At 43.6% G+C, this 18,298-nt stretch overlaps 1 long non-coding RNA gene across 1 annotated transcript; it reads left to right on the plus strand.

Annotated features, from left to right (window-relative positions):
• Positions 1-478: 478 nt before the first annotated feature.
• On the plus strand, positions 479-13,213 carry LOC135913424 (uncharacterized). Its single transcript, XR_010568004.2, has 3 exons — positions 479-556; positions 1,437-1,508; positions 12,639-13,213. It is a non-coding gene; the product is annotated as an uncharacterized lncRNA (long non-coding RNA).
• Positions 13,214-18,298: the final 5,085 nt, after the last annotated feature.

An 18,298-nucleotide genomic window follows, 5' to 3' on the forward strand; every position in this document is an offset into this window, starting at 1 on the left:
CAGCATATCTACTAACAGCAAAAATGGTTTAGGAGCATTACGGTATAGTTATATCGAGAGCTAACTAGAGCACCGGTACGCTCTAGTTAGGGTATTATGAAGCTTGCGTTGAAGCGTGTCTAGGCAAGGTATATGTGCTTATCAATATCTATCCATTAGAACCCCTTCAACACGTGAGGGGTGCACAGTACAGGTTACTATACGCCTTTTGCACTTGTGCTGGAACGCATGTGTTTCGTTCTAGTCAGGCGTGCCGCTTTTCGTTGAGGTAGTAGTGGCGTAATGGAGCACCACCTGTGCCGTCGCAGAGATCCGCCGCCCATTGGTTGCACCTATAGTCATGTTTATTTTACCTCCAATTCACCTAATGAACGTGCTAGTTACCCTGGCCTCTCTGCTATTGGCTCAGGACTGTTGGCATGGGTGCATTCAGTTGTTTCATTTATGTATTTACTTTCATTTGCTCTCGAATTTTGCCTCGCAGGCTACTCGTAGCAGTGTATAAAGACTGTCGATTTTACGACGCAGCATGCACCTCCACTGGATCCTTCATTAGGTGGGTACTCTTTGCTGTGTCTAATCCAATATAAAACATATTAGGCTATATCGAATGCCACTTTTTCTTCATAACCAAGTTTAGGCCAATTTGCAGCTGGAACTTCTACTTTAGGCTGTGTACTTCCCTAAAATATGCACTTTCAGTCGATAGGCCTATTGCATCCTTATTAGCGTTCACCAACGTGGTCATCAGTTGTATTAGTTAAGCTCTAAACCCTTGACTACTTCCCTTAAGCTAAACTTGATAAGAAAAAGCTTGGTTGTGAAATGTGAGAAATTCTTTGTGAATTGTAGAAATAAAAACCTGGATAGCAAGGCTCCATTGCAGATTAGTTGGCTTTCTTTTTGCCAAAATATGCATGTCGAGTTGCATCGTTATAGAATAGCAAAGTACAGGCAAAATTCATGTCAGAACTGTAGTAGTAGTCGATTACCATTTCTTTTGTATCTTCGGCTGCGTATCTTTCCTCCGTTTTTATGTTTTCTCAGTATTATCGGCCTGTATGCTCGTCTTGAAATGAAACCATTTAGTGCTGCTCATTATTTCCCATGCGCACATTGTGATCATCGTTATGTACACAGAGGTCAGCCGGCCCGAGAACTGGCTAGCCTCCCTGTCTTTCTGTCTATACCTGCTGCCTCCTCCCCCTTTATGTACACTATGACAAGGTTTGCACGGAATTTTTTCACGAGTGCGGGTTGATTGTGTTTCATTTTGAAATCCTAAAGCTGCGTGAAGGAACAGCTGTACGTGCACTTCTCTTTGTTGAGCTGCGTCCTTTTCATTCATTGGGCAATGTTGTATGAATCTTCACAGAAATTAAACTGTAAAACACGGGAAAATACCTTAATATGTTAATCGCAAACTTTCGTTGCAGGGTCAACTGCACGTACCATGAGACCTCTGCTTCTAGTATTGGCGGTGCCCTTGTGTGGGCTGCTGGTGTCAGGTAAGTTGTTCGTGTGATCTGCATAATATGCTGGCAGGGAGGACTTCGCAAATTTAATGCAATGACAGCGAGAGGTGCTTATATTCTTACGTGCTCATATTTGGAGCAAATGTAGTTTCTTGTACAGAGGCACCTCAATAAAGTCATGTTAAGAACACTGCTCAAGTGCGATCAATAACAGCGTAAATGATTTATATGCAAACATTACTGAACATAAACATTCAACTTAAATATAATGTACTTTACGACATAGAAAACACAACCAAGAAAGAATGTTGTTATTAATTTTATTTATTCACTTCTATCACAGACTGTCAATCCCTCTGGGGACTATAACAGGAAGGGCCAGTACATATGGTGCGATTTGCGAACAAATACAAATACATTATATAATCAGGAGTGTGCTATTGTAAAGGTTTTGGCTTCGGTAAACAAAGGAAAATAGTACTTCATCACAAATGCAATATTTGGGTACAATATACTATAACGAAGAAGAATCTGAGAAAAGAAGAGGCCAAACAAGAAAAAACCTCCTGAAAGCACATGTGATATAAAACACCTAATGAACATGACAAACAGGATGCAGTCATACGTACATCATGCTTCATACACAAAGAACACTCAACGATTAAAGTGTTAAACTATGAAGATCGGTAACAAACCGGAGTATGTAAATCAGAGCTGTAAGGCGAAGAGATGTTTTCCCACTAAATTAGCAAATGTATCTAATGAGGAGCTGTTACTAATTGATTCAGTCAGTTTATTCCAATCTCTTATCGCTAAAGAAAAAAAAAGAATGATTAAAGCAATCGATATGAAAAGAATAATCATTGAGTGTTTGTGTTTGTTTATGTCGTGTTGGCTGTGTTTCATTTCTGGAGATGTATCTAGAGGTATCAATATTAAGCTTGTGGTGTAGTAGCTGGTACATATGTTTTGAACGGGCTAGACAGCTCGGTTTTGTACTGTTAGGATTCCGGCCTTGTTAAATAGTTCGGTGGGTGAGTCTGTTAATTTATGTTTATTGATTATATACCGTAGAACGTTCCTTTGTACACCTTCAAGTTTTTTAATTAGTTGTTTAGCGTGCAGGAACCTGATAACATTTGCGTACTCAAGGACGAACCTGACGAAGGTTTTGTAAGCCAGAAGTTTTGTACCGGGTGGTGCTAGTAATAGGTGTCTTCCAAGTAAGAAAAGGCGCTTCACTGCAGTCGCTGTATCGTTGTGTATATGGAAGTTCCATCTGAAGTCACGTGTTAACCTTTAATTCCAGCTACTTGTGTTCATGAACTCGTATTAGGGGCACGTCCTTAACGGTACACTTAAAGCTCAAGTAGCTTTTTTTTCTCGTGATTGAAACAACAGGAGATTGCTTAGTATAGATGGTCATCTGCCAGTGGGCAAATAGTTAGACACAGCTTTCAAGTCGTTGTTTAATCTTATGTGGTCGTCATGCGAGTTAATCTTTCGTTAAAGGGTGCAATCATCTACAAATAGACTAATGTTTCCTGTGAGTTTTGCGGGTAAGTGAGTAATAAAAATTAGAAATAAAGGTGGAGCCAGAACGCTTCCCTGGGTGACTCCCGGTGTTACCCGGGCTATTTGTGTACCCGTACCGAATTTGTGTTACCCACAAATTGGGTACGGTTAGTAAGATAGTCGCAAATCCAGTCAATTATGGGGCCTGTATCTAATACAATGTCAAGTTTCCTGGTGAAGTTTTTGTGTGATACCCGATCAAATTCGTTCGAGAAATCGAGTAGGATTAGGTCTGTTTGTCTGTGTTGGTCAATATAAATGATATGTCGTGGGTTAGTTCCAGTAGTTGAGTGATTGTAGAAAGGCCTCAGCGAAAGCAATGTTGATATGGGGATATGACACTCTCACTTTTTAAGACAACGGTTATATGTTTCAGTATGATGTTTTGCAGGATTTTGCACAAAGTACTTGTAAGCGAAATCGGCCGAAAATTGGACGGGCCGTCTTTGCAGCCTGATTTACGTATTGGGACCACTTTTGCAGACTTCCAATCCTGTGGAAGAACAGATGATGATAATGATTCGTTAAATATTAGACAAAGGTACTTCGCCGTACATTCTGCGTATCGTTTGGAGAAAGCATTGGGTATTTTATCTGGGCCTAGCCCTTTTTTTCGTGTCCAGGTTTAGGAGAAGATTCAGTACTCCGGACTCAGTGACGGTAAGAGGGCTTAGTCTGCTATTAACGGTGATGTCAATTTGAGGTAGCTTCCCATCGTCACTTGCGAAGACAGAAGAAAAATGGTTATTTAGTGAATTAGCACTTTGTTTGTTAGTTTCTGGCGACACTGGGGATCACTTGATCCCTTAGGTTTAAGGTAGTTCCAGAATTTGCTAGGTGAATTTCTTAGGAGTCTTTGAAGTGCGTTTGAGTAGTAGTTTGACTTCGCTGTCTTTATTTTAGATTTCATGTCTTGGATAGCTAGAGTAAGATTACGTCGAGATGAAGGATTAGTTGATGTTCTCCTTTATTTTTTCAGACGCTTGAGTTTGCGTTTGGCATGAATGATGTCTCGTGAGATCAAGCGATTGTGCTTCCTCGTTTTTTTAACTGGAGAAGATGCATACTTGGAAACAAATTGAAACATTATTTTTTGAAACTATGGCACAATGTTTCGATGTTTGTGGTGGGGACGTATTGAAAGTGCTTCAAAGGCTTGATTCTTTAGATAAGTAGTCAATAATATTCGTATCGTCTGCTCTACGGGTAAGTGATGCGTGTTTGGGAAGAAAATGTAGTATCCTGAGCAGGTACAACACATAAAGTAATCTTATAATCAGATATTCCAGTAATGAATTCAAGATACGTTTGCCGTAACGGGAAATGATGGCTAAAAAAAACAATTCAAGTGTGTTGGAAGTAGTTCCTTGAAGACATGTGGGCTCTGTTACGATTTGGCTAAGATTCAATGAAAGCATGAGCTGGAGAAGAATATCAGCATTTGGCGAGTGGTGTTCACATGTTTGGCAGTTCCCATTAGGCAGGTTAAAATCCCCTAGGAGTACTTGTCTGGCCCCCAAAATGTTATTTTGCGCATACAACCACAGTCTTTCCATCACTTCAACCTGACATTAGAGACTACGATAAGTACATCCGACAACAATATTGCTTGTAGAAAATGTTAGTTTACAAAACATTCCTTCGACTCCTGCGGCATGAGGCAACACGATGTGAGGGATTTTTTTTTAATCAGTAAGGCGACGCCACCACCGTGTGTTAATCGGTCCTTCCGTACGATTACGTAGTTTTGTGGTGTGATTTCAGCATGCCTGATATCGATTGTAAGCCAAGTCTCAGTTAAAGCAACAAAATCTGGTTAAATACCAAGAAGTAATGCTTCAAGGAACTCAGTTTCCTTTATTATGCTACGCGTATAATATTAGAGAAAGTTATTTCGGACGGAGTGCATTGCGACGAGGGCGTTTCGTTTGCATTTCTGCTTCCTGGTTTTCTTTGCTCGAGGTAGCTGAATGTGGTTGAATTGGGGCCACATCATTTGCTTCGTCATCCCATCGGTAGAGGTCATCATTGATACGAAGTTTGTCGTAGACCAGCAACACCTTGTCCCCAGATTCTTTTCTAGTTTTCGCGTGGTTCCATAGTTTTTTCCTGATGTTTCTTACACGTCATGAAAAATCTTTGCCGATTTAAAAACTGCTCCCCTTCAGCTTATAACAGTTGCTTAGGATTTGTGATTTGTTGCGGTAGTCCAGGAGTTTCAAAATAACCGGTCATGTTTTTTAGCTGTTGGCCTGCCCAATCTGTGAATCTTTGCAATTGTTACATCTTCGACTTTTAGGACACTTTTAAGAATGTTTTCGTTCACTTTGTGTTCATGTGAGCCCTCGTTTTCCTTAGCATCCTCGGGAAGACCGTAAACAATTGACTTTGATCTTCTGGAACGATTTTCGAGGTCATCTACCTTTAGTTCAAGCGATAGCAGTGCTTTCTGGTGGCTATAATTTTTGTTCCATGCATGTAGTACATAGGTATCGAGATGGCTTAGGCTGTCAAGTTTTAAGTCGATGGATTTTAGACCTTCTTCGTTGATTACACGAAGGTCGTCAGCAATTGGTTTTAGGTGTTTGAAAAACGGGTGATAATAAGGCCCAGCGTTACTTTCGACATTCCCTACTATAAGCAGCAACATAGAAACATGCACGCAATAGTCACACAACAAATTCGAAAGTAGCCTTGGGCATGGCAGCCCAATTAGGCCCAATTCTTTGGATCGTAGGCATTTCCCAAAACGATTGCTCACCTGTATGGCAAACACAAACGGGTTTTAGGTCACTGTGCCAGCAGAGCTGCGATGCCCAGTGGTCCGTCGAGGTCTGTCTCCTCCTTTTATGGCCGTTGGTGCCCATGGCCTCGCTGTGGTCGCGCTGAAGTCCGTGACGTGATCCAGCGTTGTCGTTGCACTCTAATGGTGCTGTAGATCGTTCTTATCCAGAGCACACGAGGGTTGGACCCTCCCGCGTGTAGCCATGCGCGGCTTAGCCTTGTCCGGGCAAAGGGGGATCCTGGGGGTTGGGCCAATGCCGGGTGCTCGGACCTTTAAGGCCCCCCGGCGGAGGTAACACGCCTCTTTGGCCTCTGCTTCACGTAGACGGCACCCCCGGACTGACCCACCCGGGGGAAATCGGTAGTCGCCTTTTCCTGTCTCTCTCTTCTCAAACCTTCGTCTTTATCTCTCACTTTACATCTTTCCTGTCTTCTTCTCTCTTCTATTTACTTCCTTCTTCTTGGCGGCAAGGGTTAACCCTGTGTGGCTATCCAGTCTTGGGTACACCATATCTGGTTATAGTGGCGGCGTACGGCTGGCGTCGTGCAGACTTGCATGCAAGCTCTGCCGCGTCCCCTCGTTGGGCTCCGTGGTGGGTGGTCGGCGCTGTTGCCGAATTTTTATACATTTTCATGGAAACTTCTTTCCCCAAACTTCCTGATCGCCCTCAGAAACGAGGGCGCACCGAAGACCTCTTTCAATTTTTCGGACGACAAGTCCACAACTTTCCTCGATTCCACGTCATTCACTCAGAAAAGCCAGACAAACTAGTGCGATCCATTTCACCGTTCCTTGTTTCCAAGTCTTTGACCGAAGTTTTCGGTACAGGATATAAGGTGTCGAGAATGTCAAGTGGCGATCTCCTTTTGGAGCTCCAAAATCAGAAGCAGTATGAGAAGCTGCCGAAATTTGTGTCATTTGGGGAGACCCAAGTAACAGTAACCCCGCACCGCACCATGAACACAAGCCGCGGTGTTGTCTCGGACGATGACTTGCTGGAGCTCACTGAGGATGAACTCTTGGAGGGCTTCAGTGACCAGAACGTTATCAATGTTAAAAGAATTAAGATCAGGCGTGACAGCAAAGAAATCAAGACCAAACACCTTATATTGACTTTCGGCTCAAGTATTCTGCCCGAGTCTGTAGAGGCCGGGTACATAAAGCTCCGTGTTCAGCCATATGTGCCAAATACCCTAAGGTGTTTTAAATGCCAACGCTTCGGCCACAGCTCGCAGAGCTGCCGAGGCCGTCAAACCTGTGCGAAGTGCAGTGCACACGAACATACTTCTGAAGCTTGCGTGAACACTCTCCATTGTGTAAACTGTGAAGGCGAGCACGCCGCATACTCGCGGTCGTGCCCGTCCTGGAAAAAAGAGAAAGATATAGTCACAATCAAAGTAAAGAAAAACATATCATTCAAAGAGGCACGCAGGCGGGTAGCATACTTGCCAAAGAAAAGCTTTGCCGAAGTGGCACGTCAGGGGGCAGCGTCACAACGGCCTCCGGCGGCTGTCCGGCCCGCAGGCAGTGAGTCGGCAGCTACGCCATCTGCCCCCACGGCGGTTGCAGCTAGCGCTGCTCCGTCAACCCTGAATGAGCGATCATCGACCCCGAAGGTTGGCGCAGCTGAGGCTGCCCCGGCTTCCTCGGCCCCTTCCTGCGTTGGCAACAGCCGGCGCAGCCAAATCCCTCTGGGAGCCCCATCGACCTCCGGGCTGGTGGGCGCAGGGGTCTTGCCCCCCAAGGCGGGACCCTCTCTAGTTACTTCTCGCTCGCAAGAGCACGTGTCCGGCGCCTCACACGAGGCAATGGACACTACATCTAACATCAAGGCGCACCAAGCGCCGAAGAAGCGGCGAGGCTCACTCGAACGCTCCAGAAAGAGCAAAACCCCGATAACAGGGCCTCGAAAGAGCTCTGTAATCTAAGGCATCTTTCCGTTTCCGTACACACAGCACCAACTTACTTTAAATATGGATACACAAATCATACAGTGGAACGTCAGAGGTCTTCTTAGAAACCTTGATGATGTGCAGGAAATCATCCACCAAGACAATCCAAAAGTGCTGTGTTTACAGGAAACACACTTAAAATCCAAACACACAAACTTTCTCCGACAGTACATAACTTCTCGCAAAGATCGCGATGATGCTGTCGCATCATCGGGCGGTGTCGCCATTGTTATCCATAAGAACATTGCTTGTCAACGTTTACAGCTACAAATGCCTCTCGAAGCAGTGGCGGTTCGAGCTGTTCTCCTAAACAAACTCATCACCATAGCTCTCTTTACATACCCCCACATTACAAATTAACGAAACATGAATTTCAATCCTATGTAGATGAATTGCCAGAACCCTATGTTGTTCTTGGCGATTTCAATGCGCATATCACCTTGTGAGGAGACTCTCGCATCGATGCACGAGGTCGTCTCGTTGAACAGTTCCTTTTTTCTTCTGGAGCGTGCCTTCTAAATAATAGAGAACCCACATATTACTCTCTTGCAAACAGATCCTTTTCGTCAATAGATCTTAGTATAGTTTCCGCGTCAATACTGCCTGAACTTAAATGGGAAGTTACGAGCAATCCTTACGGGAGCGATCACTTCCCCGTACTGCTAAGAACAGCTAAACGAAATGAATTTCCCCCACAAGTTCCTAGGTAGAAGATAAATACAGCCGACTGGGAGAAATTTCGAAATCTATCTAGAATCTCATTGGCTGATATGTCTTCTCTAGAAATCGATGCCGCTGTGGATTATTTTACAGCGTTCATAATAGATGCTGCATGTAAATGCATATCTGAAGGAAGTGGTTTGGCATGCAGACGACGTGTCCCGTGGTGGAACGACGAATGTAGGGTTGCTCGTAAGAAACAGAACAAAGCGTGGGGGTTGCTACGCGCTTCCCCCACTGCAGAGAATCTTATCAACTTTAAGAAAGTAAAATCTCAAGGCAGGAGAACCCGCAGGCAGGCAAGAATAGAAAGTTGGCAGAACTTTTTATCAAGTATTGACTCGTTTACAGATACAGATACACAGGGTGATACACTGAAAGATCAGGCCGACTCACTGAGGGAACACTTTGAGAGTGTATCAAGCTCAAATCATTATTTACAATCCTTCCTAAAATATAAACAAATGGAAGAATGCAAGCCACTCACCAATAAATGCCGACAGAATGAACCGTACAATTGCCCTTTTAGTGTTGCCGAGTTGAAAGCTGCCTTGAGCGCATGCAAGACCTCTGCACCGGGATCCGATAGAATCATGTATGAAATGCTCAAAAACTTACACAATGACACGCAAGTAACACTACTTACACTCTTCAACACTATCTGGGACGCAGGGTACCTTCCAACGGCATGGAAAGAAGCCATTGTGGTCCCTGTTTTGAAACAAGGGAAAGACCTTTCTTCAGTGGCAAGTTACCGGCCGATAGCCCTCACAAGCTGCATGTGTAAGGTATTTGAAAAAATGATAAATCGGCGACCAATCCATTTCCTTGAACAAAACAAAATGCTTCATCCCTTTCAGTGTGGCTTCCGAGAAGGGCGCTGCACAACCGACCACCTTGTACGTATTGAAGGACATATTCGTGACGCGTTTGTACACAAACAGTTCTTCTTATCGATATTCCTCGATGTGGAGAAGGCGTACAATACGACCTGGCGCTACGGAATCTTGCGAGATTTGTCAGAAATGGGCATTCATGGTAATATGCTAAACGTAATAAAAAGCTACTTGTCCAATCGCACCTTCCGGGTGAAAGTAGGCAATGTACTGTCACGTCGTTTTGCACAAGAAACCGGTGTACCCCAGGGTGGCGTGCTCAGTTGCACACTCTTTATTGTTAAGATGACAACACTTCGTACTTCCTTACCACCGGCCATTTTGTATTCCGTCTATGTGGACGACGTCCAAATAGGTTTCAAATCCTGTAACCTCGCAGTGTGCGAGAGACAGGTACAGCATGGTTTGAACAAGGTGTCACGGCGGGCAGAGAAAAATGGATTCAAAATCAATCCTCATAAGAGTTCTTGTGTTTTGTTAACAAGGAAGAGAGGCCTGGTTCCGCATCCCTGCTTAGAAGTGTGTGGACAACAGATACCTGTAAACAAAGAACACAAATTTCTAGGTGTCATACTTGACTACAGACTCACTTTCGTCCCCCACATTAAACATCTTAAAGAAAAATGTCTGAAAACAATGAACATAATAAAACTTCTATCCCAGACTACGTGGGGTAGTGACAGTAAGTGTTTAATGAATCTATATAAAAGCCTCATTCGATCGCGACTAGACTATGGTGCCGTCATTTATCACTCTGCCGCCCCGAGCGCACTAAAGATGCTAGACACTGTTCACCATCTGGGTATCCGTTTAGCCACAGGAGCCTTCAGAACGAGTCCCGTACAAAGTTTATATGCAGAATCGAATGAGTGGTCACTCCATATCCAGAGAACATACATCAGCCAAACATACTTTTTGAAAGTCCACTCAAATCCCGAACATCTCTGTTTTAACACCATTAATGATATGACATATGCTACACTATTTCATAATCGTCCTTCCGTAAGACAGCCTTTCTCGCTGCGTGTGAGGGAGCTTAGTCATGAAATGCATGTTCCACTCCTCGAACTTCGCCTAATACATCCAGCCAAGCTGCTACCTCCTTGGGAGTGGCAGCTGATACAACGTGATATATCTTTCATGCAAGTTACAAAACACGCTCCAGAGATTGAAATCCTAATGCATTTCCGGGAACTCCAGCACAAATACTCCTGCACGGAGTTCTACACAGACGCATCGAAGTCACACGACGGGGTGTCCTATGTAGCCGTCGGTCCATCCTTCTCGGAATCCGACGTACTGCATCCGGAAACTAGTATCTTTACGGCTGAGGCCTACGCACTGCTGTCGGCCGTAAAGCATATAAATAAATCACAACTCCAGAAATCAGTTATATATACGGACTCCCTCAGTGTTGTGAAGGCCTTGATGTCATTTTCTAAGCACAAAAACCCAGTCATCAACGAACTCTATTCCGTCCTATGTAAAACGTATATATGTAACCAGCATGTCATCATATGCTGGGTGCCCAGTCATAGGGTCATCGAAGGCAATGTTCTGGCGGACCAGATGGCCACACCAATTGCATCGTATTATGTAAATCCTACCGCGGCAGTCCCTGTCACAGATCTGAGGCCCTACTTGCGCAGAAAAATGTGGAACTACTGGCAACGCTCGTGGGACATGGAAACAAATAATAAACTGCATGTAATCAAGCCACAATTAGGTTTCTGGCCTCCCGTAACACAATCCCGCCGGACAGATGTCCTATTCTGCCGTCTAAGAAAAGGACACACTTTCGGCACACATAACTTCTTACTCACCGGAAACGAGCCTCCAACCTGTGGTAGATGAGGGGAGAGGCTGACCGTCCTCCATGTCCTACTGGAGTGTCCGGAGGCCGAACCCGAAAGAAAAAAACACTTTCTCTTAGCATACCGGCACCACATCCCCCTTCATCCTGTTATGTTACTTGGTCCAGAACCATTCTTTGACACCAACGCCATCTTAGGTTTTTTGAAAGATGTGTTGCATGTTATTAGCCCCACACGTTCGTAGCGCTTCCTCTCTTCAGAGGATGCCGCTCCGATAATTATTTTGAATAGCACATGCCTCTAGGCCCTTGTGGTTCAAGGGCTCTGACGAGGCAGTAGTGCTGTAAGCAATTTAACGTCACGCATATTTTAAACAATGCATCATTCTTTTACGATGGATTTTAATCTTCACAGTCTTCGTCATTAGTCATCGCCATAATTTTATAGCACGTAGATTTTACGCACTTTACAGCGACTATTTTTAGGCCACTTTACAGCCAAGTCACATCTTCCATAATACATCGTTAACACCACAATTTGTCATGGCGCTCTTTGGCCAAACCTGGCCCTTGCGCCACAAAACACCACACATCATCATCATCATCATCAGATAGAATGGCGACGTAGGCACTTGGAATCGAAGATACCTTGGAAGATAGGTCGCGTTGGTTTTCATATGCTGGCCTTTTCCGTCGAACCCTGCTATCGTGAGCAGTAGGGCGGCGATCTGTATGACAAGAACAAACGTGCTTGAGCTCATCGTGCCAGCAGAGCTGCCATGCCCAGTCATTCTTGCAAATAATTTTGGGAAAAGGGTACCAAGGAAGATATCAAACATATAGCGAGATCAACAAAGAATTATAGAGTGGCAGATAATGCATTTCACTATTTTTTCTCTTAATCCAGAAATCAATGGTAGATGTAGCTTAACGCACATAGTACAGGAAGAGGTGCGATAAATGTTGGTTTATAAATTAAGATGTTGGCATTTTATGGTGGTTATATTCAACTTTACTTAGCTTACACTCGCAACTGAATTACGTAAAAGTTGAGAGGAATGCGCCCCAACGATATCCATAGTTTGAATATAAGTTCGCTTCCCAGTTGTCAGGGTCAGCCACGCAAACCGGAATATATTTCTTGCTAGAACATGTTTCAGTTAATCCGAGAACAGTCTCGAATATTCGACGAAAAAAATAATAATAATGATACTGAGCTAATATTCGAAACATTGCACAAGACACACTGAGCGAAAATCATTCCTTCGTGAGAACAATGGAAAAGATGCAAAATATTTCCCAGCTAACAGGATGAACGTGTAACTGCTTTTGGTCATTCTGCCGAGTTTGCATAGGGATGTACATATGTTGTCTTTTCTTATTTTTCGATGCAATATTTAGTCAATGCGCTGCCATGTGCAGGTAAACCAAATGGAAGCCCTCTAGATCAGACGGAGTCATTTAAAAGGCAAGACACTCAAGTTCCCACTGAATTGATCGGCCAGCCAAGTGGACCAAACAAAGCTGAAGAAGCACGTTGTCCACCGGAAACTGACTCGCCAGTAAGCGATGGAAGAAGCGGCAATTCTGAGACCAAGGAACAAGGCCAGAAGAAGGGTGAAAATTTAGCGAGGCCAACACGCAACGTTGAGAACGGTAATCGGGAGGGGCACCTTCCCTCTGAGGACAAAGTTGGACGTTTGAAAGTAAATCATACCTTGTTTGGTCCATACCCTCCTCCCTACTAAGGGACTCCTGGGCCGCTATGAGCATTGTTAATGAATGTCGAAAGTCCCCAGTTTCCTGAATTGGGCTTGCTTTCTAAAGTGTAGTCAAGGCGTGGTACGTTTTCCAGCGATGCTACGCAGCTTCTTCGCTGTTCTTATGAAAATGATTAAAATAATAAACTTTGTGCTGCTATTACTGGTCCTCGATATAACCGCCAGGCAATCTGCGATAGTCTGTGCTGAAAATAAAAAAAAATATTAGAACCGTGACTGCCTCCGTTTGACTTTGCTCTGACAGTTACCACCACATTCGCGAAGTGGTGGTGCAATATTATAAATACAAATATTCTTTATTCTAAAAGAGTTGCAGGAGCAACTTGTTCTCAATCCCATGGTATTAAAGAAGAACACATCGCTTGCAGCTAAGAAAGATGTCTCAAGTAGGATTCCTAGTCTTGCCGGCTTCACTTTAGTGGGAAGGACTACAGTACCAGTTCGCTCATTAAATTTAGTGCGCTTTAATATATGGGAGCCAGAGAGGGGCCTCAGGTATAAATGATCTTGCGCTCTCCACTGCTCTGTATTTTAACAACCGCCACATCCTTTGAAACCTATGTTGCAAAATTTACACGCAATAAAAATTTGCTTCAGAATTTATATTTCCTTGTTGTTATACGTCTATACATCACCGAGACTCTTCAGCAAACCACACAGCCACCGCCACTTCTTCTCGAAGAGCCTCTGCGAGAAAACGCGCTGAACCTTAGTTGAATAACATGTTTTAGTTTCCAATTTTAAAGTGAAACACTTACAGCCAAGACCGCGAATCACAGGACATACTGCAACGTGCAGGCCCTTGATCACAATCACGAGAAACTGCTCCTGAGGGGTCGTGTAAGGGTTCCTAGCTTAGTGTTCTTGTATTAAGTTTTCGGTGATTGCTATGTTAACGTCTCAGTACTGCGCATAATGATACGAGCATTTTTTATGAAGCGTAGCAGACCTCTCATTACGTGAATTCAGGTGTCCAGTATGTCCGATGCCTACTGGGAGGAAGGGCGGTAGTTTCCATTTTTTTACAATATGACACTTTAGAGTCTGCCAAGAAAAGCGCTGTGCGGCTCCCTTTCTTTGGGAACAGAATATCCGAGGTCGTGACAGGTCCTCAGTCACCGTGGACACCCTCACACGTCGTCTTCACTAAATTAATTAGGCTCGTGGTTCATCAATTTGTTGCGAAGTCTCCATATCAAATAGGGTGCTCTTGCTTACAGAACCTAAAAGAGGGATTATGCCATTTCTGTTGCAGCAGGAACAGCAAGAGATCAGGAGATTATACGTGAGCTATCACAAAAAAGTAAACGCATTCGATTGAATTGGAAAGATGCGAAAAGAATACCAGATAAAGCAAGGTAGTTTATTCGACGCTGGGGCAATATGAAGGAATACAAGCACGGCTAGGAAATCTTAGTATAGAATGTCTATGATGATAAAAGCCGCATTGTGAAGGTATCTCTCTTGAGAAAAGCAGAAGGAAACTCGGCGAAGCATCGCAACAGCTACAATGCACGGATGAGCGTCGAAGTCTCAGATGAGGTTCGCACGGTTTTCCATAGACAATGCAGGATGGGAACAGATAAAGTTTTTTGGAGAAAGTGATTTCGAATGGACAGCGACTAAATATGTAAGTAGAGTCTGGCGCTGCCTTTTCTATGAACATGAAGCATCTTCCAAAGAATATCGACAAAAAATTTACTTGTTTTAAAGGTCAACGCAGCGCATCAGATATGGTGAGGCCACTGCCTCCACATCCTTGGCTTCACAATTTCCTTGTTCGGCTTGCTAGACGATCTGGAACCAACCTTGAAAGATAAACTGGAATTTAGAATCCATTAATCGGGTGAACGAAGTAAGCTTGCTATAGTTGTATGTTGTGGTGGATTTTCATATTATCTTCGACGCTCCTCTCACTCGTTATTCTGTTACATCAATTGACGTTCATCTTGAAGAGGATGCTTGGCTGCCGCCATTAAAAGTGGCTACGTGCACCGTTCCCTCTGCGTGAGTCTGCCATATACTGGATATGCTTTAAGGTCAAGTGATAATTTAACTAACTTCCGCTTTTGAATATGCAACACGCAGGGTGGTAGACGATAAACGGCATCATACTCAATATAAATCACAGGGTTCGACTGGCACACGTTTAGCGCATGCGACAAGTAAAATGTTTTGCGACTGCCGTCTACCGTTTAGTTACTTGCAACTCTAAATGGCATAATAATGCTTAGAGCGTTACTACAATAAAGTCACAATGAAAAACTTGCTTCTTGCACTCCCGCCAATGTTCTTGCAGAATTTCAGCCTTGCAATAAAACTTTGGGGCATACTCACATTGGTGACAACATCATATCTAAGAAATCCTCGATCGGAAAGCCATTCCTCAATGTTTTTTTACTTTGCGCTCACTGAGGATGACGGCAATATACATTTTAATGCCTTTCTGAAGATTTCTCCCTCAGATTAAAACTACCTATCCACGAATGCATCGTCGATTTTTTGCCTTGATTCAAGGAAATCACCAGGCGCGAAAGCACATCAGACACTTTTCGTAGCCAATATGCCAAATGGTGCACAAAGTTTGTTAAGCATTGTGTTCGTGAAGTAATTTTTTTAGGAACACTTCCATGTAACTGGAAGTTCTGAAAGATTGTTCTAGTGCCAAAAATATTATTCTGGTGTCAAAGGCCAATTTCATTGCCATGTACATGTACAGAAACAGGGTTTGCTTCTAAACCTGCCGCCCCGAAAGCGCTGCTTCAGCAGGCAGGCAGGCAGGCAGGCCAGGCAGGCCAGGTGGGTGGGCGGGCGGGCAGGCAGTACTTTTATTCATATCAATTCTTGTAGACCAAAATCAGGTCTACCAAAGCCTCACGAAGCGCTTGAGTGGCAGTGCCCGGCAGAAAGCGAACATGAGCAATACAAAGGAAAATAGAGAAGGAAAATAGAGATGTTGCTACAAACTCGACAAACAAAGAAAGGAAAAAAACTAACAAGACAGAGAGACAGATGTAGAGACATAACTATTACTACCTCAAAAGGGAAGACAGTAATGCAAAATTAAGACAGTAACACTAGATGATATAATTATAGGGCATGATGCAACGCGGAGGTGTACCGGAAAATTTTTTTCCGGGTGTATTTTGTTCTCGTGCGGAATACAGTAGGTGGCATACTATTGAAACAGGCAGGTACATAGTATTGACGTGGGCGCTTTCCGAACCAGGTTGAGGAGCAAGGAATGCAGTAACGGTATTTTGGTCCTAAATCACGTGCAGGAACATATGAAATGGTGAACTGACTGTACCAGAAATGTTTAAGCACAATAGTTTTTGATAGTAAAGCTTTAACATTTGGAAGCTTTAATCTTCTAAAGATATCAATCATGGCGGACCCGTCGAAGCGACCAGCTCTCGCCTTATACCAACTTCTACTCACTTCCAGATAACTCGTAAACTTCGTAAACTACGACTGGTGATTTAGTATATCGCTTTGACTCATCCTACGTAAGTGGCGAAAATGTATCGATAAAAGACAGCTAGTTTCGAATTTCATCGTTTAGTATTGTGTTGATAAGCCTAAAGGTAAATAATTACGCTGGGCGAAAATAGATGGCGGAATCTTCCCGGGAATCCAAGGTTGGGGTCAGACGCGGTCAAAGAGTGCTGTAGCCAAAGTTCGAAATCCATTTCGGAAATCTCGGCGCCAAAGGCGGCCGCACCTTCGAGAACGCGATTTTCCTGCCTCGATGACATGTTCATGATCGACAATTACCAGACCGGTGTAGTTGGGACGTAGAATGGTTTCAGCGTACGGGTATTTCGTGACAGGCTGGATCTGTTGCTTGCCAAGCACCGCCGCAACGAGGAGGGATAACTTTCGTTCGTTCTTTGGCGCTTCAGAAGATGGGCCGGTTAGGCGCGTCGCATAGTAAAAGAGAGACGTCTAAAGGTTAGCCCGCAATTGAAAGCGCAAATGATTTGCTATATTGGGTAATGAACATAACACACAAACGTGCATCACATTATCTTCTTCTTCTGATATCGAGCTGGTATTTACATCTATAGAAACCAACGTATTGCATACAGGAACCGTTACCATAGACGTTAGTGACCACTGCGCAGTTTTTACATGTTATTATTCCAATGCAAAACTACAAAGTGTTCACATGAGCCACACGTCCTACAGCCTGTATCGCACGAAAGCCTGCCGGCTTTCAAGCGTGATGGTAATGAATGTGACCGCTGTTTTCGGTTCGATATAAGAGACGCAAACGTGGCGTACAAAAATTTCGCTGCAGCCTTTGCGCAAATTTATGCCTCCCACTTTCTCTTCACAAAGATAAGGCAATCTAAACGTATTCTATTATTTTTAGATTAGATTAGGTAAACATTTGGTTTATCACGTCTTCCTGAACTCATTGCACAAGCAGATTTGGCAGTGTTTAAAAAAACTAGAAATAAATGAAGTGGTCAACTTATGCTAGTTAAGTCAGTATACTGTGATTCACTATTTTATGATGGTACAAATAAATCAGCTGACTCAGTGTGAAAACTTATGAACGATGTACTCGGCCGGGCAAGAGCTCTAATTTTCTGAGGGCATAACTGAAAAAATACTTCTTACACAACCACTTGCGTCTGCCGGCGAGGAAATCGATATTGTCAGGAAACACAAAATTCTTGGTGTCGCCCTTTCTTTTCACCTGAGTTTGGGTTAACGTGTCACCGATATGCGGGAAAAATCTGCTTCCATAGTTGACGTACTTGCTCGCCGTCGATGTCTCCGGCCGACGCAGCTTAAGGTGCAAGTGTAACATACCCTTCTACACGAGAACTAAATTGAGACTACAACTTAAGCAAACATTTCAAAACATCAGGTTTAACAAAACAGGATTATTCGCAATATGGCTAATATCGATTATATGTTGTCAACCAGACCCGAATTAAATAAGTACCATGCATATTTCCACTGTTGAACAAATGTATACTTTTCGTATCTTGTGTTCCTTTTGTTTTGCTTCTGATGTTTTTAAGCAGTTTTTAACAAATGTTCCGAGCTTAACGCCTAGGGTTCCTACCGCATGTACTAGAAACAGTGATATCTGGTACGATCGAAAGATTCGAAATAATTATAAACATGAAACACTGAACTATAACTTACCAACTATACCTAACCCGTACAAACGCGCCATAAATTTGTCGCTGAATGAACTAAACATGTATTTAGTAAACAAAGGGTAATGGTATACTGCTATGTCCATGTGTGGACACGCCGGGCCACGCCACCGCAGTTGCG

This window comes from Dermacentor albipictus, unplaced genomic scaffold, assembly GCF_038994185.2.
Source record: "Dermacentor albipictus isolate Rhodes 1998 colony unplaced genomic scaffold, USDA_Dalb.pri_finalv2 scaffold_15, whole genome shotgun sequence".
In the NCBI taxonomy this organism is placed as follows: domain Eukaryota; kingdom Metazoa; phylum Arthropoda; class Arachnida; order Ixodida; family Ixodidae; genus Dermacentor; species Dermacentor albipictus.